Source organism: Protopterus annectens, chromosome 11.part0, assembly GCF_019279795.1.
Source record: "Protopterus annectens isolate FY-2018-M chromosome 11.part0, PAN1.0, whole genome shotgun sequence".
Lineage (NCBI taxonomy): Eukaryota > Metazoa > Chordata > Ceratodontiformes > Protopteridae > Protopterus > Protopterus annectens.
Window position 1 is genome coordinate 1055019873 of NC_056745.1, and position 27025 is coordinate 1055046897.

General features: G+C 42.3%; 1 protein-coding gene across 1 annotated transcript in view; it reads right to left on the bottom strand.

Annotated features, from left to right (window-relative positions):
* Positions 1-27025, bottom strand: part of LOC122815022 (leucine-rich repeat serine/threonine-protein kinase 2-like) — a 2570681-nt gene that overhangs the window by 1859509 nt on the left and 684147 nt on the right. The gene's annotated exons all lie outside the window — the stretch shown is intronic.

Below are 27025 nucleotides of genomic sequence, written 5' to 3' on the forward strand. Positions count from 1 at the left end.
AGCTAGCTATATGACAACACCATCTGAAAGGGCAACATTCACGAACCCAGAACTACGAATATTTGGCTTTTCTCAAGGTGTGAGGAATATGGGTAGGACAATGTTCTCTTGAACAATCCTCATCTTACCACTAGCTGGTATGATGCTATTTCCTGACCCTGTATCAAAGATGTGGCCTCCCAACATAATAAATTTATAGGTAGGTACTAGGCTATCAGCCCTACGGCCCATACAAGCCTAGCCAAAAAATGTACCCTGGTTTTCGCCTCCCAAGAAATTTTTTTTCCTGTGCCTCTGTCGAGCAGAGCCACAGAAGTGATCCCCGGGGTGAATTTCCCATTTCCCATCCAATCATCAAGATTTTTCTTGAAGAGTGCTAATGAGGAGCTCTGTTTGACATAGATAGGTAGTCTGTTCCAGAGTATGGGAAGTCTCTGGGACAAGAATCTATCCCTCCAGCATGTTCTGTTTATTGTGGTGACAAGGTTTAGGTCCCTAGAGCGTGTAGCTCGGAGGGATTGGGATTTCTTTAAGTGGAGCATGTCAAACAGCTCTGGGTTTGACATAGCTTTGTATGTTAGGCAGAGATCACCCCTGAGTAGGCGATATGCGATGGAGTAAAGCTGTAGTTTTTTGAGACGGTCTGCATAGGGCATCTGTTTGAGGCCAGTAATCCTCTTTGTGAGGTATTTCTGTGGTCTTTCCAGTTGTTGTAGATGTCTTGTGAGGTACATACCAAAAGGGGCGTTGTATTCTATTAATGGGTCTAATGAGTGATGAGTAGAGGGGAGCAATGACCTCTTTTTTTCTGGATGAGAATCCTTTTGTGATGAGATAAGCCACGTAGAAGGATTTCCTGTCCATTGTGGCGATGTGATTATCAAAGGAGAGACTACTGTCCACCTGTGTCCCAAGGTCTCATCATATTTTCGGCATTAAGTAGAATACCAGCTATGTGGTAGTTCATGAGTACAGAGTTTTTACCAAAGGGGATGACAATACACTTTTTGGCATTGAGCTTCAGGCCATGGCTTTGACACCAGGTATCTGTCTCAGTGAGGACCTTTTGTAGTTTGTCCACATCGTTAGAAGTTTCGATTATGGCTCCTAGTTTGCAGTCATCTGCAAACTTTGTTAGCCAAAGACCTTCTGTGTTGGCCTGCAGTTCAGAGAAGTAGATACCAAACAGGAGAGGACCCAGGACTAAACCCTGTGGTACTCCACTTGTCACTGGTCTGATGTCGGATTTGGAATCCGCTACTTTCACAGTGTGGGTTCTGTCCGTGAGCCAGATGGCAACCCATCTTGTGACACAGGGATTTATACCTAGTTTTGTGAGCTTATCTATAATTCCAGAGTGGGGGATGGTGTTGAAAGCCTTGGCGAGATCTAGATAAGCTGTGTGAACCATTTTACCCTCATCTATGGCTTTGGTGACTGCTTCAAAGACGTCAATCAGGTTTAGGAGACATGATCTGCCTTTTACAAATCCAAACCGGGTAGGGTCCAGAGTTTGGAGATTACCAATGTCTTTGTTTATGAGTTCCACAATGATACGTTCCATGGCCTTGCAGACCATGCTCGTCAAGCTAATGGGGCAGTAGTTCCCGGGGTCCATCGTGGTTCCCCCTTTGTGGAGTGGGATAACCATCGCGGTGCACCATTCAGTGGGTACAAAGCCTGATGTGAGGTTATGATTGAACATGGTACTTAGGTAGGGTGCCAGTTCATTCTGTAGTTTGTGTAGAACGCAGCCTGGGATATTGTCAGGTCCCATGGATGCTGTGTTCTTGGCTTTGGAGAGTGAGTTTTTTACTTGTGCAGCCGTGATTATAGGAACTTTGCATTCTTCCGGTATAGATTCCATTAAAATTGGGTCTATATTAGAAAACCGAAAAGACTTTAGCATGAACGCTCACATGAGCGAAAATGTCGGGAATCAAAACTGTGATTGTGGGGTCGTGTTACAGTGAGGAGTGGGATATTTGCCTTTTCCTCACTGTAGTGCGATCTCAGAGTTAGAATATACAGTTAGCAGGGAGTGTGGGGGGTGCAGCCCCCTACAATAGCAAGTTCGATTACTGGCATTTTCGCTCATGTGGGCATTCGTGGTAAAGTCTTTTCGGTTTTCTAATATAGACCCTTAAAATCCAATGGAGGTCGGAAAGGTCAGCTCACTATAAGGTATTGCCTATTTTCAGGACTGAGACAAAGACACTCTCTTGCACTTTACAACTGTCTATGCCACTTACTACTACTGAGTTTTTCTCTCATCAGTCCAGTCTCCCTTACTCTTCTCTGCCTGGCCACTAGATGAACCCCTTGCCTCTATCTGAAGTTAATTATACCCCAATGTGACTCTCCAACAACTCTGCAGGAAAGAGCAATGACTAAGGGGTGTTCTATCCTTCACTTCCCAGGCTGCATTCTCCAACAGTATTATTCTATTCGTGTAGCAGATTCACCTGCATCCTTCTAAACCCCAAACACTGCAGTGGTAGGCTATGGAGTACTTCAATATGCAGCTTAAAAAATATGTACATATATCTGGGTTTGCCAGAGGCTGCCAAATATTTTTCTTAATGAAAGTCTGCCATGCCTGGCAAAGTAGCACTTCTTTTCTAGACCACAGTTAGTTGAATGCTGCAGTTTGTAGCAGACATGTGGGGCTTCTGTTGTTAATGCAAAACTTTCAGATATACCAAAAGTTTGGCACTAGATGTTAGGAGTGTCTGAAACTGTGGGTTAGAGTAAGGGCTAGTTAAGGGGATACATTTAGTGTTGTGCTTATGTGTGTGTTGATGCATGTAGTGAGTGTTTTGACTGTCTTGCATTGTGATAATGTTACAGAAACATTTTTTCGAAGGTAAGATCTAAGACTAAGGTCAGCATGTATTATTAAGGTGGTGCAGGAGGGACATTAACGTATGCTAACCTTAACCCTTCCCCTGCCACTAACTCTACACCTTACCTTATAAAAAAACCTTTCTGTAACACTACCACCATTCAAACAATTTTTATCTGAACATAGTGTAATTATTGTAAGATTGTAAAAGGAAACAGTTTAACTTTTTGCAATACTTTTTTTTTTCATTTTTGTTATGTTTGTTTTTTGTAAGTGTGCTTTCTGATATGTCAACAAAGACGTATGTGGATTTCAATTACTGATCATAATCCCACATACCTAATAACATTTCTGGAATATCAACAGGACCCAGGAATGCTGGAAGCTCAAATGAGGTAGCAAGTGACAGAGGGATGACACTATATTTTGAATGAATTTATCTTAGCTGACAAAAATGCTTCAGATCCAGAGAACAGCCCAACATCCAGGGAGGAAGGTACTTCCTCTCACAAACCCAGCACTTGCTTATGAAATAGGTATGGACTGTTGAGACAAGCGTGAATATCAAGAAAGGAAATGCCAGACACACTAAATTCAACTACTACACCGACTTTCTCTTGATGTTGCAGTAGTCATAACTACATGAGTGCTCTAACTGTGTGTGACATCTGGTGGGGAGGACTACCACCAACTGGTTGCCATGAAGCACAGGATCTTCAAAATGTTTTGTTCCATTTGAAAAACAACAAACTTCAAACCTAGGGGACAGCTGTAGGTAGGGAGTATTGTCTTTGAATGTATGTTTATTTTGCAGAGCAGGATGTGAGTAGTGTAGAGTAAACAGGAATGCAGATTAAAATTTACTTGTTAAATTAATTTTTTCGTTTAATTTAATTTGTACTTCAGGGGCTGTCTGTGGTGTCCTACAATATTCTCACAGTGTATGTATCAGAGTTTTGCATGTATAGTCTGCAAACTTCTACTTTATGGCAGGGTTTGGGGAACCTCTGTAGCTCTGATACTGTACCAACAGTGTAGATAAAATCAGGCCAACTTGCTAAGCGTGTATATAAATATAATGGTAAACCAAAAGTGTAAACCAACCAGATATGACTTTTTATTACAGCCTTTAATTAGCTTAAAAAAAAAAAAAATATATATATATATATATATATATATATATATATATATATATATATATGTTTATCTTCACATAATCAAATTTTCACTTACCCAAACTGAAAAGGATGAGACAAAATTGCTGAAAACTTACTTTCACCAACACTCAGATCACCGCAAATTTACTTCAGGAATGAAGCCACTTGGCCACCACAACAAAATAAACCAAAGCAAATCAAACCCACCCAAGTGGGGGGCTTTTTGCCCCCTATATGCCCCCTACACTCCCCCATACCCCCCCTTAACTAAATATACCAACTCAGAGAAAGCACTACAGTGGGGAAAAGGGCAAATTTCACCATAGCCGCCAAGTGTTTCCTCTCCCAGAGTAAAATTCCAGTGATCTGACTGTTTGTGACAGCAAGTTTTCGGTAAACTCATTTCGTCCTTTTAACTTTCAGGTAAGTGAAACTTCAATTATGTAAAGGGGATCCATACACACACACACACACACACACACACACACACACACACACACATATATATATATATATATATATATATATATGTGTGTGTGTGTGTATGGGTTACTTAACTTCTAACCCTCATTTAATTGACAGTCAAAAGACTACCTGCATAACATCAACACTGCAAAACATTGACAAAAATATCTAAACACAAAATACTGACAAAATGGAAGTTAGACTAAGGAAGGTTTATGCCCTTTCCCCACTACTGTGTTCCCTTGAATTTGGTATATGTAATTAGCAGGGAGTGTGGGGGATGCAGGGGTTTTGCCCCCCTGCAAAAGCATTGAAAAAAAACAGTTTGATTTTGTCAGATTTTTCAATGGTTTTCATTTTGTCACATTTGTCAATGTTTTTGCAGGGGGAAAGCCTCCTGCAACCCCATGTGGGGGAGTGCACTCCCTACACCACCTGCTAATTATATATACCAACTCTGAGGTTGCACAAAAGTGGGGAAAGGGCATAAACCCGTCACTAGTATAACTTTTCTTGTCAGTATTTTGTGTGCCAATATTTTGCAGTTTTGCTCTAATTTAGATATTATGCAGTCAGTCTTTTGATTGTTGATTAAATGAGGGTTAGATTAAGTGTAAAAACTTTTCCAAAGCAAACTTCACCTTACTTAAGACAGAGGTGGTAAGTTTCACAGCCTCCACGCTAAAGGATAACGCTGCCCAAGATGCAGAAACCTTTACAAATGCACTCTATGAGCACCTACAAGGATGCATGGATCGTGCCATCCCTAGCAAAACCAAGACTCACTCCTCTAAGAGAAGGAAACCAGTTTGGTGGACCCCTGCAATAAACAGGCTATACAATAGAAGGAGGAAACTAGTTCAGAGAAAAAAAGCAAATCCCAAGAAGGAAATAAATCCCTGATCAATATCAGTAAGAAACTGAGGTCCCTCATGAAATCATCCAAGGCTAACTTCAAAAGAAAAATAGCCAAGGATTCAAAAGATAACCACAAAGCCTTCTTTAGCTATGTTAAGAATCTAAGTGGCAACTCGCAGATATGCACTGAACTAGTGCAAAATAGCACAAAATATACTGAATCTACTGATATTGCCAACATCCTGGCAGATAGATTCAGTGCAAACTTCACCTCCCTCTCACCTCCAAAAGGGCCCACAACAAAATCCGGAAAAGTGTAGTGTCCCAAAAATCAGAGACGCACAGGTGAAAACAGCCCTTTCAAAAGCCAAAAACACAGCATCAATGGGACCAGATGGTGCCCCAGGCTGCATCTTGCACGAACTACAGAACAAACTAACCCCTCACCTAAACACGCTGTTCAACCTCAGCTTCTCCACAGGCTACATGCCAATAGAATGGCGCACAGCAATGGTTATTCCTCTCCACAAAGGAGAGGCCACAACTGACCCTGGTAACTATCGCCCCATAAGCCTGACTAGCCTGGTCTGCAAGGCTATGGAGCGCATCATCATGGAACTCATTAACAAAGACATTGGAAACCTCAAAACACTTGTCCCGACCCAGTTCGGCTTTGTTAAGGGCAGATCATGTCTACTAAACCTGGTGGACTTCTTCGCAACAGTCACCAAGGCCACAGATGAGGGAAAGGTGGTTCACACAGCCTACCTTGACCTCGCCAAGGCTTTTGACACCATTCCCCACTCGGGTATTACAGAAAAACTCACCAGCCTGAACATATACCCCTACGTCACGAGATGGGTTGCCAACTGGCTTACAGACAGAACTCACTTGGTAAGAATAGCGGGTTCCAGGTCCGACTCTAAACCAGACACAAGTGGTGTCCCACAAGGCTCGGTCCTGGGACCCCTACTGTTCGGCATATACTTCTCAGAAGTACAGGCAAACACAGGAGGACTATGGCTAACCAAGTTTGCCAATGACTGCAAACTGGGAGCCATAATTGACTCTCCGGCTGACATAGACATCCTCCAAAAGAGCCTTACTGAGACGGACACCTGGTGTCAAAGTCATGGCCTCAAGCTAAATGCCAAAAAATGCATAGTCATCCCGTTTGGGAAAAACAAAACATCCACGAATTAGCACATAGGTGGCAGCCCCCTTAATACAGAAGGGGTAATAAGAGATCTGGGGGCCCAGGTAGATAGTAATCTCTCCTTTGACAATCATATTGTCAAAGTAGTTAGGAAATCCTTCTATGTGTCCCATCTAATTTCTACAGGGTTCACATCTAGAAATAAAGAGGTTATAGTGCCTCTCTACTCATCACTCATTAGACCCATCATAGAGTACAATGCCCCATTTGGGATGTACCTCACAAGACACTTCCAACAGCTGGAAAGACCACAAAAGTACCTCACCAAGAGGATTACTGGTCACAAACATATGTCCTATGCAGCCCGACTGAAAAAACTCCAGCTGTACTCAGTGGCATATCGCTTACTCAGAGGTGATCTCTGCCTGACTTACAAAGCCATGTCCAACTCAGAATTGATGGACATGCTCCACCTAAAGAAATCCAAGTCACTGCGAGCCACGCACTCTAGTGAGCTAAACCTCGCCTCAACAATAAATAGAACATACTGGAGGGATAGATTCCTGTCAGTGACTCCGCATGCTTTGGAACAAAATTCCAAATTACATCAGGCAGAGCCTCTCACTAACACTCTTAAAGAGAAGACTTGACGAGTGGATGGGTAACAGAAAATACACCCCTGGGATCACTTCACTGGCTCTGCTTGACACAGGATCAGTTAATCAATGGGGCGGCGAAAGCCGACACACTCTGGCTAGGCTTATAAATGCCCTCGGGCAGATAGCCTAGTACCTACCAATGAACATATATATATATATATATATATATATATATATATATATATATATATATATCCACCAACAACCCCTTTTTCCCATTTTGCACATGGGTTAGGATGTCACTTCTACTACAGTGACAATAATATATGTATATGGTTAATAACTTCATCAAAGATTAAACAGCAGCTAACACACTGAACAATTATTATATAGATAATGAAACACATCCACACACAGTACACTGAAAAAGCAAACACATTTCTTTTTCTGATACACTACCCAAAACCTGACCACATTCAACTCAAATTTGTCTGAATAGTAGTAGTGTTATGGGAGTTTTTTTTTTAAGATGTAGGTTAGGGCTAGGAGAAGAGTTAGGGTTTGGTTAGCATTCATTACTAAAGTGGGCAAGTAGGGGCTTGATTTTGGTAGTTCAGTATTTTTGTCATTTCAGTACATCAATAATATGGTATTGACCACATGGGGTTCGTCATACTGTAACGTTGATACTGTAAAGTAAATCTGTGTGTGTGTGTGTGTGTGTGTGTGTATATATATATATATATATATATATATATATATATATATATATATATACATACACACACACACACACACACACATATATATATATATATATATATGCATGCATGATTATTTCATGACAGGCACAAAACTCAAAATCGTAGAACAAAAAAGAGAATCACACCACACTGAATAACTCAAGAGTGAATCAAAAAACACTGACTACTTCTCTTCCACCAAAAAATGCCCTGTATCAGTAACACAATGTGTAGGCTAATGGTTAGGGGCAGGGGAAAAGTTATGATAACACTTACATTTAGCAGAAATGAGTAAGGCAGGTGTGTGTGTGTGTGTGTGTGTGTGTGTGTGTGGGGGGGGGGGGGCTTGTGCAGACTCCCACAGCAGCTGAAGCCCTACAGTTCCTGTAGGGAAGATGCACCCATACCTGCTGGCTCTGTTATATTGTACCACATGACATATACTTAAGGACATGCCTTCATGGGATATCACCTGCTGACAAAAGTGGTTGTGGGTGAATCCCAGTGCCAATGTCAAGTCTTTCACTGAGTATAACACAGCAGTCTGTCACCCCACACACGGATGTCAGGAACTCATTCATGCCTGTATGTCATGTCTATCTAGGTGGGCCCCACCAGTGGCCATTTTCTCCTGTGCAAGTTTTCCTGCCTTGTTGCAGGCATGATGGGACATGCCACTGACACGGTGGTGCACTTGATGTAGCAACATGTTATGACTACTAAAAGCATTTACACTTGCAAGAAGGTCCGATCATGCATGCTCTTGGAAGGTGCGATCTCTTTCTCTGCACAGGAGGAATCACTATCTGTGTCTATGAATTACTGGCAACAGGATGTCAGTCTCTGCATGGGAGAAACTATCCATTTGTTTTTGCTCTTTTAGAGCCAATTTGCTCTGTAAGCGTGAAGATATACACAAGTTAAGCTGTTAGCCAATAATATCTACTACATTCACATTACAATGTCCCAATCCATAGTCCACAGTGAGTTCAGACTGTGTAACATCTGGTCCACTCAGACACACAGATCACTTAATAGGTCACTGCCAAGGGGCAGCTGTCGGTAGCCAGTTGCAGGTGTGCCTGTACCACACCTCAATGTGTGTTATGTCAATGTGACACCCGTCGTGCTACTGTAAGTGAATGTCTTTGCATCTATACATGTGGTCTAATACCATGCCCCCCCCCCCCCACAATCTCAGATAAGGCTTCCAACACACATGAATAGCTATAGCTGTATTAATGTACACTGTATGCCTTGGGATGGTCTGCAACATGTGTTAACTATGTGCCCATTTGCCTTTTATTGTCCCCAAGACAAACAAACAGGTTCAAACAAACAAACAAGTTTTGTAACGGTATGGTCACTGTCCACTGCTGTGTGCTCCCTGGTACCACAGGAGGTTCAGGCCCACTGCAAGCCATCCCTGAGTATGTCACTTGCAACCCCTAGGATAGCCCCAAGTAGTGTGGTACATATACATGTCAGTAAAACTAACCCTCCTGGACCATAACTTTGCATATTTCTGAAATGCAATTTCCCCAGCAACAGAGATACACCTTTTGAAAAACAATCCCCCCAACACACAGCAAAAAGACATGTTTTGGAAAGCAACTCCCCTCAGCAGTATGCCTTCTGTATTCCTTACTTCCAGCAATTGTAAAAAAGAGGCACCAGAAGTACTTCTTAAGTAAGGCAGCCACACAAAAGTATTCCAATTTCCAAGAAAGCCTGTATGAGCGCTTCCGTTCCTTTAACTCATTACAAACCAAAACGGAACTTCATCAGATACAACAAGATACATCATATCCCCTCATTTAAATACCCTTACATGTCATGTGGTTTATAACCATTTTAAAATCACATTAATAAAATCATTTATATTTTACATAATAAAAAACAAAACGTGTATTATTAATAAAAGACTTTCTACTTGGACCTTCCTACCTAATATATATTCAACAAAAATGTGCAATTCCCGCTATTTAATTTATAAATTACTTTATTTATTAGTTTATAAGTACATACTATTGTCCCAACAAGAGAGAGCAGGCAATTGGTCTAATTTTCTTGAATTTAGGGAGACCTTTTGGCAAGTATTATTAAATGCAACCATGAAACCAGGCTTAAACAATAGAATTTCAATTAATAGTATGCTTAATATAAGAGTAGAAAGCATATGAGATCAATTAATAAATAAGAGTAATAAGGGTTAAGCATACTTTATTAGATGAATGTTAATAGTAAAATATGGTGAATATATGGTTAGTAACAGATTATAAGCTAGTAACTGGGACAATAGTATGTACTTATAAACTAATAAATAAAACAATTTCTAAATTAAATAGCTGGAATTGCACATTTTTGTTGAATATATATTAGGTAGGAAGGTCCAAATGGAAAGTCTTTTATTAATAATACGCATTTTGTTTTTACTATGTGAAATATAAATGATTTTATTAATATGATTTTAAAATGGTTATAAACCACATGACATGTAAGGGTACTTAAATGAGGAGATATGATAAATCTTGTTGTATCTGATGAAGTTCCGTTTTGGTTTATAATGAATTAAAGGAACAAAAGCGCTCATACAGGCTTTCTTGGAAATTGGAATACTTTTGTGTGGCTGCCTTACTTAAGAAGTACTTCTGGTGCCTCTTTTTTACGATTGCTGGACATATTTTCTTGTTTTTTGTGCTTGTATTCCTTACTTCCATTAGACATACCTCACACTGTCATCAGTAAAGCACCATGACACTACATTTCATAGCCCAGTAAGATTTTAATCAAACTCCAAGACAACTAAAATAAAGAAACAGCAGAAAGTTTACCCACACATTTTCCCAACATGTTCTGTCACTGTCCTCTTGGCACCTATCACAGCAGCTCTAGGCCTGTTAGTCTTCTATAAGGGTAGTCTTCAGTCTATAATTACTTTGCTTCCCATGTAGCAAATTTCCATAACATTATGAGCACTGTAATGAATGGCCATGGCTGTATTTAGCATGCAACTCTGAGGCTGTGAACAAAGCAATTATACTAATGAGCCAATCAATAGTAAATGTACACTGGACCAAGGTTGTGCTATGTGGCTCATTTGTAACCAAAAGAAAAAAATGTGCCTAACTAAAATATCACCAGATGCATTACAAAACATAAGTAATAGAATTGTAAATAATAAAATTCATCTGTAAAAAGTCAAAGTTGAAAAGTTATCACATCTACAACATCCTATGTGTTCAATCAGATGAGGGAAAAACAGTCAAGCAGGAATCTATCCAAGTACGTAATTAACAAATGTATTGAAAAGAAATGACATATAAAATATGTGTTGGCAAATTATGTCTTATCCACTAACCTTTATAAAAGCACTCCCTTAAATATCCAAATTACAAAAAAAATGTTTTGTCAGAGTTGTAAAAGTAACTCCTAAACCAAAGGGAAGAGTTTGGGAATTATGACTGGAGTATAAGAAATTACTCTGGCAATTCTGACTTAATGCCTCCAATAAACTATGCTTGAATATATATCTATTGACCCTATGGTGAGGTTACTTGGTGCTAAACTGTAATAATTCATCTGATTAATTTTTGATTCAGGGTAGGGGATAAGACATAATTTAACATCACTCATTTTGTGTGTAATTTCTTTTCAATATATTTATCTCTTAGTTACTAACTTAAGATAGATACCTGCTTGATTGCTTTCCACTCATCTGACTGCAAGCATAAAATATTAAAGATATGATGTATTTTCAGCTTTGGCTTTTTATTGATGAATTTTCTTCTTACAGTTTCATTACTTATGTTTTTAATGCACCTAGTGATATTTTATTTAGGTGTATTTAATAGAGATGAATTTATTAGTTTTCTTTACTTCTAGACACATTTTTAGTACTTTGATTAGTTATGTGTGTTTCTCATTAAATAATTTATTCATGACTGAGCACGTTTGATGAGGTATATAAATGTGTGTTTGTTTTTCCGTATACTTCTGATGAAGTCCATATGATGCTACTGTGGACAAAAGTGCTTAACTTTATGTTTTTTTTAGTAAATGGAGTTATTAGTCCTATCTGACACAGTTACAAGTGGATTTCAAATGTGCTTCCACTCTTTTTGGTTATTAGTTTTCATGGGAGGTTGGCAATAAGGCTCATACTCAACCATCCACCCACATGAATGGCAACCAAGCACATTGTGCATAAGTGGACAAGTCAATGACCCTTTTTTGAAGTGGGTGCATTAAATATTTATCACTATGCTTACAGGGATTAAAGAGAAATAATGGAATGAGATGTGGCTTGTAAAGGCTACATAAAAGCAGATCATTGTGTCATTCACACCCTGACCACCACTGTACCATGCAATGCGCTTATGTGCCATTATATGGTGGCATCCAGAGGTGGATTATAGCAGGGGTAATTCTCATGGTCACAGAGAGTCCATGACTATGGAGCGCACGTGGTTGGCTGACTGACTACCCTCTATAGTGCCCTAGGTTGTGTATCAAGTTGTTCATGTGATAAGTGACAAAAGAACTTAGAAAACCACACTTCAACAGGTGCTTATGCGTTTAAAACTCTACATTTTAAAATGCACTTATGTGGCTTGGAAGGAAGGAAGTACATGCTTCATGGCAATGACCTGCGGACTAAGCAGCTTGTCTGAGGAATTTGTTTTCAAAGGAGCAGTTTTTCACTTGAGAGGATGATTTTTGCAACCCTGGACAAAACAGCTTGTCCAAAGGATTGTTTGCAAGCAGCAGCTTTTCACCTTAAAGGACTTCTACATGCAGCTGGAGCTTTCACTTCAGAGGATTTGTAGTGAGGATGAAATTTACAACAGGAAAGACAGTATACACAGACTGAATACCAAAACAGAAAAGGTTGGATTATCAATATTTGATAGGAAAAGTCAGACTGGATGGAAAAATAAACAACAGGACTGTAGAGTGAGCAGCAGATGGGAGAGAACGAGTAAGTAAGTAGAAGACAGACATGCTAGAAAGGTGGCAGCTTGTTTGCAAATCAGTTACAATGATTATGCAGTGGCTGCAATGTTTCACTTTAGATGTTCTGGTAGTGAATTCCTGAATGAGAACCAGCCCTAGGAGATGAAAATGGAGTAGGAGAAAGCACTCATTCTGAAAGAAATGCATGGACATTATGCTTTATCTTCATGCCTGCACACTTCAAGATTAAAGCCACTCCAGGTAGGAAAGACAGACTGTAGAATTAGATGTGCAAGCTACTAAGTTTTTGAGAGTAGCACATTGTCTCTGATGGAGAAGATTGTGAATCCAACAGAAGTGAGAACCTCAAGCCACTGAAGTTTTTTTCTTAATTAATTTAAAATGCATTAAAGAAGTCCTTGTTACAAATCCTGTCATTTCATTATAAAATAAGGCATATAATTTTGTGGTGTGGATATGTGTGTGTATGTTTGTGTCCCGCCAGTGCAGTTTCAGATATGTGAATTTGCAGAAAGTTTGCTCCAGGTCCTCCTAAAAATCACAGGTAAGTGAAGGTTTGGACTATTAAAGTCAGTCAATGACAAGTCATTACAACTTCAATCAAAGTTCTGATCACTCCAAGTCATTACAGCTTCACAGTTCTTATTACTCAGAAAATAAGCATCTGTCTTTTTTTCAAATTATTAAGTAGGCATTTGGAGAAACAGGTGCGCTGCCTGGTACATTAACTTGCTAAGAGTCAGACGGTAGGTAACTGGCAGTAGAAAGAATCAAACCTTGTACTCTTGGCTACAGGATGCAGCTCATTAAGAGTTTAGAACCTTACTTAATCCTTTGCACTAACTGCGAGACCTCTATTAGTTTCTTCATTTTCTGGTAAGTCACTGAAGATTACTGTAAGCAAATACTGCCAATAATTAGAGTTTCATTGTGCTTGTTGATGAAAATGCATATTCATACTAAACATGCTGTTCTGCAAACTTTTTAAATGAATTAAGACTAGACTGCTTCTTATCTGTCTCTGATTTTGCACACATAACTGATTTTCTCTCACGTTAATGCCCTGTCCTGTTATTTATTTATTTTTTGGGGGTAAATTACTGAGGGTTACATTTGATCAATAATGGTAACTGTTAAAGCTTCACACTTCATGCTATCCAGAAATTAAATCTCCATGCAACAACTATCAGTAATGCAAGTGATTTACACTTATCTAGCTCTGAAGGCTCTGTTAGTGAAGACCTCCCTGTACCCAGAAATGCAGTCTGAATCCTTTTACCTTCATTTACCTGTTGAATGAATTTGAGCTTGACACTTCACCACTGTTGCCCCTGAAAAGTGACACTTTGCCCAGTGGGTTTATCTAGTTAAATAGGATGTCCCCCATTAATTTTGGCTTTGTCAGGAATTCTCGAGCAAAGAAGGTGAGAGGGTAAACAGGGTTACGGTTCAGACAGAGGTGAGCTAAGATTCTTTTCTGGGCCATAATTTATAAATGTATTCATTCTCTTGATCTTAATCACATATCTGAAGTGTATAGTCGTACAAGGGGCTATAACTGATGGTTGTGTGTGTGTGTGTGTGTGTGTGTGTGTGTGTATAAATACTAGGTACTTGCAAACCACAGTAGTTATGGTGTAAGCAAAGGAATCAATTGTAGTAAACAGGAGCATCATCTATACAAGCCATGTTCTTTCAGTACAATCAACAGTCTCCTTGTTTTGTTGACTACTGATAATGTGTTCATTATATTTGGCTGTGAATAAAATGGACTGCACAAAGTCTACAAGTTTAATGGTAATATTTTAATTATGAATACCAATTTAGATTTTTTGTAGGCACTTGAGAGTGAAATGCACTTTGATGGGGTACAGTACTGTGTCTGGTACTAGTACAGATGAATAAGGCTACGAGCTGCTTCCTGTAGTACAGGGTTTAATTCCCTCAGTCTTTCTTTTTCTACTTCATCAAATGATTTTCATGGGCTGCCCCTGAAAGGGGATAATTGGGTCCAGTGGCTGTCACAAGCTATTAGCAAATACATTACACATTTCTCTTTGAAAGTGGAGCATGTCCAACAGCTCTGGGTTTGACATAGCTTTGTATGTTAGGCAGATATCGCCTTTGAATAGGCGATATGCGATGGAGTAAAGCTGGAGTTTTTTGAGACAGTCTGCGTAAAGCATCTGTTTGAGGCCAGTAATCCTCTTTGTGAGGTATTTCTGCGGCCTTTCCAGTTGTTGTATATGTCTTGTAAGGTACATACCAAAAGGGGAATTGTACTCTATAATGGGTCTAATGAGTGATGAGTAGAGGGAAACAATTACCTCTTTTTTCCTGGATTAGAAACCTTTTGTAATGAGGTGTGCCATGTAGAAGGATTTCCTGACTACTGTGACGTGTGATTATCAAAGGAACGACTACTGTCCACCTGTGTCCCAAGGTCTCTTATCACACTTTTGGTGTTACATATACTACCGCCCATGTGGTAGTTCATGGGTACAGAGTTTTTACCAAAATGGATGATAATGCACTTTTTGGTAATGAGCTTGAGGCCATGGCTTTGACACCAAGCATCTGTCTCAGTGAGGCCCTTTTGTAGGATGCCCACATCATTAAGAGTTTCAATTATGGTTCCTAGTTTGCAGTCATCTGCGAACTTCATTAGCCAAAGACTTTCTGTGTTAACCTGTACTTCAGAGAAGTAGATACCAAACAGGAGAGGACCCAACACTGAACCCTGTAGTACTCCACTTGTCACTGGTCTGAAGTTGGATTTGGAGTCTGCTACTTTCACAGTGTAGGTTCTGTCAGTGAGCCAGTTGGCAACCCATCTTGTGACATAAGGATTTATACCTGGTTTATCTATAACTGCGGTGGTGGTGCTGCAGTAGCGGTGTCGCCTCACAGTAAGACGCTGTCCTGTTCGATTCTCAGCTAGAGCGTCTTCTGTGTGGAGACATGCGTGAATGGGCGTACCTTCGTTGAAGGTTGTGCGTCAGGGCTGGCAACTCGGCACGTAAAAATCTACTGCCAAACATTAGCGTACCGGAGTTCCGCTGTGGCGACCCCCAACAGAGAAAAGCCGAAAGACACAACAACCTAGTTTATCTATAATTCCAGAGTAGGTGATGGTGTTGAAAGCCTTGGTGAGATCTAGATAGGCTGTGTGAACCACCTTACCCTCATTTACGGCTTTGGTGACTACTTCAAAGAAGCCTATCAGGTTTAGGAGACATGATCTGCCTTTTACAAACCCGAACTGGGTCGGGTCCAGAGTTTGGAGATTACCAGTGTCTTTGTTTATAAGTTCCATGATGATACGTTCCATGGCCTTGCAGACCAGGCTTGTCAGGCTAATGGGGCGGTAGTTCCTGGGGTCTGTGGTGGATCCCCCTTTGTGAAGTGGGATAACTGTCACTGTGCTCCATTCAGTGGGCACAAAGTCTGAGGTGAGGCTCTGATTGAACATGGTACTTAGGTGGGGTGCCAGTTCGTTCTGTAGTTCATGTAGAATGCAGCCTGGGATGCTGTCAAGTCCCATGGATGCTGTGTTCTTGGCTTTGGAGAGTGTGGTTTTTACCTGTGCAGCCATGATTACAGGAACTTTGCATTCTTCCAGTATAGAGATGGGCCCTTTAGGGGTTGAGAGGGAGGTAAAGTTAGCACTGAACCTATCCGCCAGAATGTTAGCAATATCACTTATTTCTGTATATTTAGTGCCATTGTGTTGTAACTCAGAGCAGATCTGAGTGTCGCCATTGACATTCTTGACACAGCTATAGAATGCTTCGTGGTTGTCTTTAGAAACAGTGGCAATTTTGTTTTTGTAACTAGCTTTGGAGGATTTTATGAGGGATCTCAGCTTCTTACTGACGCTGACCAGAGAGTTCCTCCAATCATGGGATTTTACTCTTTTTTTGCAGCAGTTTCTTTCTTCTGTTGTAGAGTTTGTTTATGGCAGGGGACCACCAGATTGGCTTCCTTTTTTTTGGATGATAGCACCTTGGTCCTGTTAGGGATAGCATGATCCATGCACTCGTGTAAGTGCTTATAAAGTGCATTTGTGTGGGATTCAGCAGTCGCACCTCTATTGTTCATCTGGATGGGTGTCATGAAGTTTGACACTTCTGTTTTAAGAAGCGTAAAGTTGGCTATGGAGAAATTTTTTACGGTGGTTTCCCTAATAGAGAGTGGGGGCAGGATGTGGATGTCTAGGGTGATTAGCTTGTGGTCGGATCTGACCAATGAGGAATTGACCTCTGGTATGGAACGCCGGTTGCCCATGTTGGTAATGACCAAGTCTAGGATATTGCTGCCCGTGGTGGGGGTGTGGATACGTTGATCAAAGTTATTGGAATTTATGAATTCCAGAAAACACTGAGCAAAAGAGTTGGTACATGAGTAGTTTTCCCAGTTAATGGTGGAGTAGTTGAAATCACCCATTATTAGGGTGTTGAGTTGTACCCTAATATTTTCCAGTGTATCAAGAAATGAGGAGTGGGAATCCTGGGGCATGGTCGGGGATCTATAGCAAGCTGCAATTTGGATTGCAGTCTTGCCCAGAGTTAGTTGAACTTGGATAATCTTGGATGCATTATGCTGAGCAACTAGCTTGGAGGTGTGGATATCCTTAATGAATATGGACACACCTCCACCTTTAATGTTTCGGTCCAGGTTAGGTGGCCGAAAGTGTGGTATGAATTATAGCCTGGTAATGCAGGGGTGCTCTTTGGAGCCTTGAACCAGATCTCTGTCACTGCACAGATGTCGATGTTCTCCACTTTAAGGAGTGCCTCAAGTGAGTGCATTTTGAGGTTTATACTTCTATCATTGAGTAGCATTACCCTCAGATTTTGCTTGCTTGTACCTGTTATGGTGGTGAATTTGTCATTTGAACCTTGCCTAAAATGGGCAGTAGAGGGCTGGCAAGCGCCTTAGCCAGTATCCGGAATCCCAAGGGCGAGAGGTGCAGGCTATCTCTGGCAAAGCATCGTGGTCTGTCAATCATGTTGCTAAACTTAGGAAGCCTATAACAAGAAAAATCCTGTAGAAGTATTAGATATATTACAGAAATGCTATGAAGATTAGTATAAAGTACAGAAATGTGGAAAAAAGGGCAAAAAAGGCAATATTTGAGGAAGACTTGATTATGCCAAGGTTAGAAGTAAATAAGGCTCAACACCTAACAATTAAGACAGACGGAGATGAAATAAAAATGGTGATGTATAATCAATCTTCAGGAACTTCTCCAGGAACAAATGGCATTCCTGTGTAAGTTAGGATGGAAGTGATAATATGTAAGATTTTCTTTAACAGTACTGTAAAAGGAAGGAAGCGCTAACAACCTGGTGGAAATCTGTGGTGACTGTATTACCTAAAGACAGTACAGATCCTATGATCTAGTTTCATACAGACCCATTTCAATTTACAAAAAATAGTTATAAAGTGTTTATGCCTCTAGTAACTGAAAGAACAGCAAATGTGTTGCCCACATTGACAGAGATGGATCAATGTTGTTTTGTGGAGGGGAAGCAAGCACTTTACAACCTTACAGAACAATGATGATCGAGGGAAGCACAATCTAAGAAAATACTGTTGCTGCTGGTGGGACTTGATGGAGAGAAAGCATTTGACAGTAAACTTGGACTTTATGAGAAGGGCAATGGAAGCATTTGCATTCTCTGGCGCAATAATAAGGTTAATGAGGATATATGAAGAATCAGAGGCAGGAATTAAAGAAAGTTTCCTCTCTGATAAGTTGTGTTTGAAGAAGAACCAGACTGGGGTGTTCCCTTTTCTCTTTATTAGTTGCTTTACATTTAGAGCCACTGGCAAAGAAAATAAGGGACTCAGAAATGCAAGGATGTAATAAGTATGGCAGTCAAGAAAAGTCTTTATTTGCAGATCATATTATTTTGTACCGAACAAATCTAGAAAAGTACATCTCAGTGTTATAAAACATTTTGAGACGGTTTCAAGTCTATTCAGGATTCAGGATACAGAATTAATGAAGATAAAAAAAGAAGTTATGTACTCACCATAACATTCCATCTGAGTAGGTAACTTCATTTGTCAGCAACCTCTGGGTTACGGATCCGATACGGATCCGAGCCGGCAGCGTACCAAGCTAAAGATCCGAGCTCCAAACTCCACCCCCTTACCCATACTACCCTGCAACCTCCTTCCAATCCTCAGTTCGCGTTTGCCACCTGCACAAACAACAAAACAAACTAACAACCTGAGAAAACCTGCCTCAGAGACAAACAAAACTCGAGCATCCAAACCTTGAGTTCAGCTAAATAACTATTCAGGTTAGGCGGAAGGAGGGAGGGACGGCTGCTGACAAATGAAGTTACCTACTCAGATGGAACGTTATGGTGAGTACATAACTTCTTTATCTGAAGTAGTTAACTTCATTTGATCAGCAACCTGTGGGACAGAGTCCCCAGCTACCCGAAATCTTGGGAGGTCCTCAAGGAAGAATATTCTGGAGCACTGCAGAGCCAAAAGCAGCCCTTCCTCTAGACATCAAATCTAGCTTATAATAAGAAATAAAGGAGTGAGAGGATGCGCAGGTAGCCGCTGAACAAATGTCATCCAGGGAAACTCTAGACCAGAATTCAGCAGACATTGCCATAGAACGCGTAGAATGAGCATGAACTCCCATTGGTTCTGGCAAGCCAGATTCTCTATATGCTAAAAGAATACAACTCGAAATCCATCTGGCGAGAGTAACTTTAGAAATCGGTTTCCCTAGAAAGGGTTTTGCAAATGAAACGAAAAGTTGGCCAGATTTACAAAAGACAGCCGTCATGTGTAAATAAAAACGTAACTGTCTGAACATCCAGTAAATTAAGTTTATACTCCCCCTTGTTCTGGTAATTGGGGAAAAAAACTGGCAAATTAATGGATTGAGTAATGTTCGCCTCGGAAGCAACTTTGGGAAGAAAAGAGGGATTAGTCCTGAGAGATACCCTGTCCTTGTGAAATACAAGGTATGGAGGTTTGATAGAAAGAGCCTGAAGCACAGACACTCTCCTGGCTGAGGTAATGGCTACCAAAAAGGCCGTCATCCATGACAAGAACTTAAGATCAACGGAAGCTGCAGGTTGAAAGGGAGGCGTGACTAACGCCTGAAGAACTAAGGTCAGGTCCCACGGTGGGGATGAACTTCTAATAGGAGGTCTCAAAAGAAAGGTACCTTTTAAAAAGGCCTTACAAATTCTGGTAGCAGCAAGAGAACCAAAGTTGTCCCCAGTATGGAAATGGGAAATAGCAGCCAGCTGAACCTTTACAGTAGATGAACTGGACCCCTGCTGAAAAATATGAGACAAGAATTCTAGAACCGCTGGAATAGGAGCGGTAAAAGGATCCAAGTTGTTATGTGAAGCCCTATCTTCCCGGTAGAGGGTTTATGTGCCGGCACAAGAATGGACTTGACTAGGGAAGAGATACCGGGAGTCCAGGCAATTAAGGGAACTGGATCAGCCAAGCTGAGAGCTTGAGCTCGTCCAGATTCGAAGGGGTCATTCTCGAGGGGTGAGAGATCAGATCCGGAATGGGATCCAAGATCCAAAGAGGAGCTATGAGATGAGACCATAGGCAGGGGAACCAGACTTGATGAGGCCAGAATGGGGCTATGAGGATAATCTTGCTCACCACCCGACGAGCTTTCTGCAAACATTTTGTCATCAGCGGAAGTGGTGGATACGCATACAGAAGACCAGGCGGCCAAGCTTGGACTAGAGCGTCTCTGGGGGCTTCCCCTAAAGGAGGAATTACAGCGAAAAACTTGCTGCACTTCACGTTGGAAGGTGATGCGAAGAGATTTCAGCAAGGCTGACCCCACTTAAGGAGGATCTGTTCCGCTATGGAAGAATTCAGAGACCACTTGTAAGAGGAGAGAATAGTTCTGCTCAATTTGTTCGCCAGAATGTTGGACCAACCAGGAATGGGTGTCACTAACAGGAAGCAGTTGGTGGAGATCACCCATTCCCAAACTCTCATGGCTTCTCGGCAAAGAGGGTAAGACCTGGTTCCCCCTGTTTATTGATATACCAGACCACTGCCGTATTGTCTGACTGGACAGCAATAGTGCCTGGAGGAAGGAAGGCATGAAGGGCCTGCAACGCTAAAATGACCGCCCTCATCTCCAGTACATTTATATGCAGAACTGTCAATGTCTGAGTGCCTTGGACAGTCCTGCCCGCACAATACCCCCCCACCCTAGACGGGAGGTGTCCGTGGTCACTGTGGCCTGGGGTAGGGGCATAACAAAAGGTCGTCCTTCCCGAAGGGCTCGGGATTGGAGCCACCATATGAGGGAGTTCCTGCAAACCCTGCTGTGGGGAATAGGCAAGTTTAGTGGGTGATGTAGAATGGACCACTGGACTTGCAAAGTCCACTGTAAAACCCTCATGTGCAGGCGAGCATAAGGGATCAAATTGAAAGCTGCCGCCATGGACCCCAAAGCTCTCAGGACTAACTCTGCTCGGGGAGCAGGAGAATGAAGAAGAGCTAGTACATGTAGAGTCATGCTGTGAAGTCTGTCCAGCGTTAGGAAAGCCTTGACCTGACGGGAATCTATCCTGGCCCCTATAAAGTCTATAATCTGAACAGGTTGGTGGAATGATTTCTTGACAGTTATAGTGATCCCCAACTGGGATGATAGACGGAGGAAGAAGTCTCTGGCTAGCGAGAGTAGATGCCTGGTGGGGGCGGTGAGGAGCCAGCAGTCTAGGTAGGGGAAGACCTATATTCTCTGGAGCCTCAGGTGCGACGCTACAATGCCAAGACCTTGGTGAACACCTTGGGGGCTGTGGTGAGACCGAAGGGTAGGACCCTGAACTGGTAATGACTGGCCCCTAGCCGAAAGCGGAGAAACCTCCTGGACCATCTGTCCATGAGAATATGATAGTACGCATTCTTGAGGTCTATGGAGCACATCCAGTCCCTCCTCCTGCAAGAGGGGCAGGATGGATTGGAGCATGACCATCCAGAATTTCTCCTTGCCAATGAAAAGGTTCATTGCTGACCGGTCTTTCTTGGCACCAAAAAGAACCTGGAGTAGATGCCTGATCCGGACTGGTCTGGGGGCACATGCTGGACGGCTCTTTTTTTAACAGCTTTTCTATTTCCAAAGCCGCAGCCTCCCTTTGAGTGGGTGGAACATCTGAGAGGTGCCTTGAGTAAGGGGGCTTGTTTATGAAGGGGATTAAATAGTCTCTAGATAATATCTGAAGCACCCAGCTATCTGTCGTGATGGATTCCCATTGAGCCAGGTGCCTCGAAAAATGTCCCCCGACTGCCTCCAGAGAGAAGCAGTCAAGCAACCCCTCAGGGTTGGTGGAGATCGCCCATTCCCAAACTCTCATGGCTGGGGCCGGTGTCCACCTTGTCCCCCTCTGCCTCTAAGGGAGAAGGAGTCCTGAGCGTTCTGGACCTGCTGAGATTTCCGGAACCACATCTTCTTCTGCCCTCGCTGGTTCCTGGAGAAGGACCTTTGAGGGGTAGAGAAGCGGATTCCGATGGCTGACCGCGTTTTCCCGTCTTTCTCGCTCTGCTCAGCATCTCGCGGACGGTCTTCCCGAACAGGGTAGATCCGTCAAAGGGTGCATTCGCGAAGGACGCCTTGAAAGGTTCCGAGAAATCACAAAGCCGAAGCCAGGCATGATACCTTAAGGTGATACCGGACCCGCTAGCTCTAGCGGCTCCTTCCGTGGCGTCGGAGAGTAGCTGCACAGACGTATTTGACACTGATTTGAGAGTGGTCATATGCGCCGAGAAAGTCCGTTTATCCTCAGCCGACATGGACTCTGGGGGAGACTCAGCGTACTCTTTAACCAGGTCCCGCTGCAGTCTTGTCGGGTCTCCTGGGGATAGGCTCTACAGTGTCTGGTTTCTTCCACGCCCTGGTGGTAATCAGGTCGGCAGGGGGGGACACCCAAGAGGTAGATGGGCCTGTGTTGAACGCCTCCAGGAATACCGACTCGTCCGAGGAAGGCTTTTTGGCGGACCCCCCCCCCTTTGGCGGAGCATTTCCATAATGTCTCCAAAGGAGACATCGTCGGGGGGTGACTTGGGAGAACCTTCCCCTTCCTCCAAATCGGTATCCTCAGTGAGGGACTCAGGAGAGTCCAAGTGCCTCCTTTTGCACAGGTGTTTGTGAGGAATCTCCTTGGGGGGACTGTCCGAGGGGGGTTCACCAATGGATTTGTGTTCCTCCAGGGGAACTGGCTGGGGCGTCAATGACACAGGCTGTCCCTGGGACTGGATGATGAAGGACAAATCGAGCTGCAAGGGAGCGGGGGCAGATCCTGAGGACAGAGCGAGGGGTCTCGATCCTCTAGAGAGAACCCTCTCCACAACGTCGAATGCCGAAGGGGAACCAGCCTCTCTAAGACAGGTGGCCGGCACCCTCGAATCCGACTAAGGGATCGGTGTTGGAGCCAAAGCGCTCGGATCCGAGTGGATGGTGTGCTCCGACCGCAACGGAGCCGAAGACACACTCGCCCCCTCGGATCCAATGCCTGGCTCTCTGCTCCGAGAGCTCGGATCCGAAAAGGGATCAGATAGGCTCAAGGGCACGGCTGGCGTCGAGGTAGCAATAACCATCGGCGTCGACTCCCTGACTCCTCGGATCCGAAGACTCTGAAACCCGGTAGTGGATCGGAGAAGGAGCTATCAGGGCAAACAGTGGAGCTGAACCCCCCCCCCCGGAAGGGGGGGGGCAGCAACACTCCCATCTGCAGCTGAGTCTGTAAAAAGCGACGCATCATCCGGTCCATATCTGCCTCTGAGACGCTTCTAGTAGATCTGGACGAGGCCGCCAAAGCCAGTCGGGAGGGCTGACGCGACGACCTCAAAGATGGTCAGGCCTCCTCCTCCTGCTCCGGACAGAAGGGTGGGGAACGGAGCCGTGGGGAGGAAGGCTTGGAAGTCCTTGATGGGGAAGGGAGAACCTTGGCGGGAGGGGCCAAGTGGTCCAATTCGGCCTGCCGTTTGTGGCTTCTCTCTCCCTTTCTCTCTCTTTCTCTCTCTCCCTTCCCTCTTTCCTATCTTTTTTTTGCCGCTCGGTTTCCCTGAAAGGAGGTGGGAGGGTGAGTCCAAGTCGGGGGAGAAGGGCCAGATGGTTGGGCAACCGCAGCCGGAGGAGGAAGAAGAAGCCGATTCCGCGGGTAGGAGGCCTGCCAGAATCAGCTTATTCTTCCTGTCTCTCAAGGCCCGGGGGTTAAAGGCTGCGCAAATTTGGCAGCCTGAGGAAAGATGGGCCACCCCCAAGCAAAGAACGCACTGAGTGTGACCATCCGCTGGCGACAGCTTATGGCCGCACTCAGTGCACTTAGAAAAGTAAGCTTTTGACTATCAGCCATACCCACACTCACACGCACACCTGAAGGAAAAGAGGGGCCTACTAGGTGATAGAGACACGAGGGATAAGTGGGATATAGAGTGCAGTAAGGAAAAAAAACGAATATCTACAAAAATAGAAAAATACTACACACACACACATACACACAAACTAAATACCTAAAGTTTTATATATATAAAGCTGGAAAACGCTAAACTTGCCTGGAGCTCGAGGAATCCCGTGCTTGGCAAAGCCACGGCAAATGAGATCTAAGGATTGGAAGGAGGTTGCAGGGTAGTATGGGTAACGGGGTGGAGCTTGGAGCTCGGATCTTTAGCTTGGTATGCTGCAAGCTCGGATCCGCAACCCACAGGTTGCTGATCAAATTAAGTTAACTACTTCAGATCAAAGTCTAGCCATAAATTATATACCCACACACAAACTTCAGCAATACCCATATTTATGGGGTGTATGATAAGATGAAGTATTTAGAAGTATGGATTAAAAAGGCTTCTGTTATGGCAACTAAGGATATGTGGAAAGATACTAAACAAAATATAACATAAAAACTAAGAAACAAAGTTATTGCTCATGGATTTGGAAAGTAAGATACACAATGTTTTAGTCCCTTTAGGTTTATATATGGGTCTGGCTTACATTTAATGACCAGAGAAGAAGTTGTGGTTAATAATTAATAAAGAGGTGAAAAAATGTACTGGGTGGAGAAGATGGCAAAGGTTAAGTGTGATAAGATGACCCTTCCAACAGAACAAGTTGGTTTAGGATTACCTGATTTGAAGGCATATTTTACAGCTATACAGTTAAGGCCAATATACATAACACAAGCTGTTATTCAAAATTATTATTATTATTCAAAATGAAAAAGGATGATGATAACGCAGGGTGGAAGTTCAAGAAATAAAGAGAAATCAGAACTATGGATGCAGATGCTCAAGGAGAATAATAACAACCATACAGAATTTCACATTCTTAAAGTTGCACAAAGTATTATAAGAACTAAGCCAACACATGAATGGAAAAAGACGATTTTGCCAACAGGGATGAATGCAAGTAAGGTACAGAAAATGGGCATGAGAGGCTGGAATTTACTGGAGAAAAATGGCAAAAGAATCAAAATATTTCAGAGGGAAATGTTAAAGAGTAGAATGAGGCCAAGAAGAAGTGGGGATTGCAGGCTATAGACTGCCTTCCCTACAAGGGACTGACATCAGAATATAGGCAAAGAGAAAGGGATAGAGGAATATTCATTGAAAAAAAACCTGCTCTGGTAGAGCTTTTAATTGAATCTATAGCAGAAGTTGCTGTTAAAGAAGGGATAATTAGTAAGGCAAATAAAAACACTGCTTGATAACAGTAAGAATCAATCAGTGGAGGTTCAAAATATTGGGAAGAGAGACTGGAAAAGAAATTTACAAGGGAATGACTGGAGGATATTTGTGTAGCTCCCATGTAAGCAAAAAAAGTCCAGAAGGCTTAGGATCTTTGTTTGGAAGTGTTTGCATGGGTACTGTTACCCCAAAGCAGACTTCAAAGAATGTTTTCTCAGGTAGATGGCAAATGTTGGAGATGTGATGGGGAAGAAAGCGGTAACTGGGAACATGTTTAGAGAGTCTAATGAGTTGGCAAATTTAAAAAATTCCTCACAGGGTACTCTATCAGAAATACTGAGCGAGGAAATGATTCTTTGAGCTGGGACACAGGATCTGAATTGCCTAGATAGTAAGGCCTTATTAAGTTTAATTATTTTGGCTACCAAAAAGCAATTACTAGAAAATCGAAGTCTAAACCAACTGTATTTCAAATACTGAATATTGTAACAGATAAAAGAACTGGAAGAGGAATCCTTAGAAAAGGGAAGGAGCATATTTCACAGAAATAACTGGAAACTGTGGGAACAATATATGCGGAATAATGTTGAGGCGGAGGAGTAGACAGGTTTAAGGGAAGGCAACAATTTATATAATGTTGGACTACTGATACTTACAAAGAATGAGAAGCTATATGGTGCATAATGTATGTAAATGCAAAAATGTTAACTTTTTGTTTCATTCGTGTTAATATGTGTTTGCTTGTGTCTTAATTGATAACTTAATAAATGTGTTTAGAATTTAAAAAAAAAGCTCTTACTTATTAATAAGCTGGTTCCTGTGCCAATGGTGCAGGGATTAAATCCTTCAACCTTCTTTGGCCTATGGTGCGACCCTGAATAAGCCACTTAACCAGACAATGCTTTTGGGCAATTGGGCTCACAAATAATCTTTGACATGACTAGTAACAACCTATGAACATGTGGATTTTTTTTGACAGCCATTCCTCTATTACATACCTGCTCTCGTTCAGGAAATGTTATGGCCATACCTTCAGCACACCAATTTCATAATGTAACATACTCTATGTTGCTCTTACAGGTTCATAGGTGTTTACTAGGCTAATGAACACAAGGACCTTTTTAAGCCTAGCCATGCATCTCAAATCTCTGACAAGTTCTGATACCCTTGATAAGTGTAAGCATGGGTCTGGGAGATAAACCATTTACAGGTTACCAGTTTGCATTAGAGATATAGGTGCCAAAACCAGGGATGAATTTCCGGTTTCCCATCCACTTGTCCTAGTTGCACTTGAATTGAGTTAGGGAGGAACTCTGCTTCACATGGATGGGGAGACTATTCTTCAAGGGCAGCAGACATTGCATTTATAGATCAAACAATGAAATGCAAAATTGTTTACCAACAGCAACATCTACATTATTAATAGCTCTCTTTAATGTGGAATTATTCAGACATCTTTAACTGCTGCATAAATTGTACAGATTGACTTGGCACATGTTAGTTGTCCAGTGGCAAGTATTTCT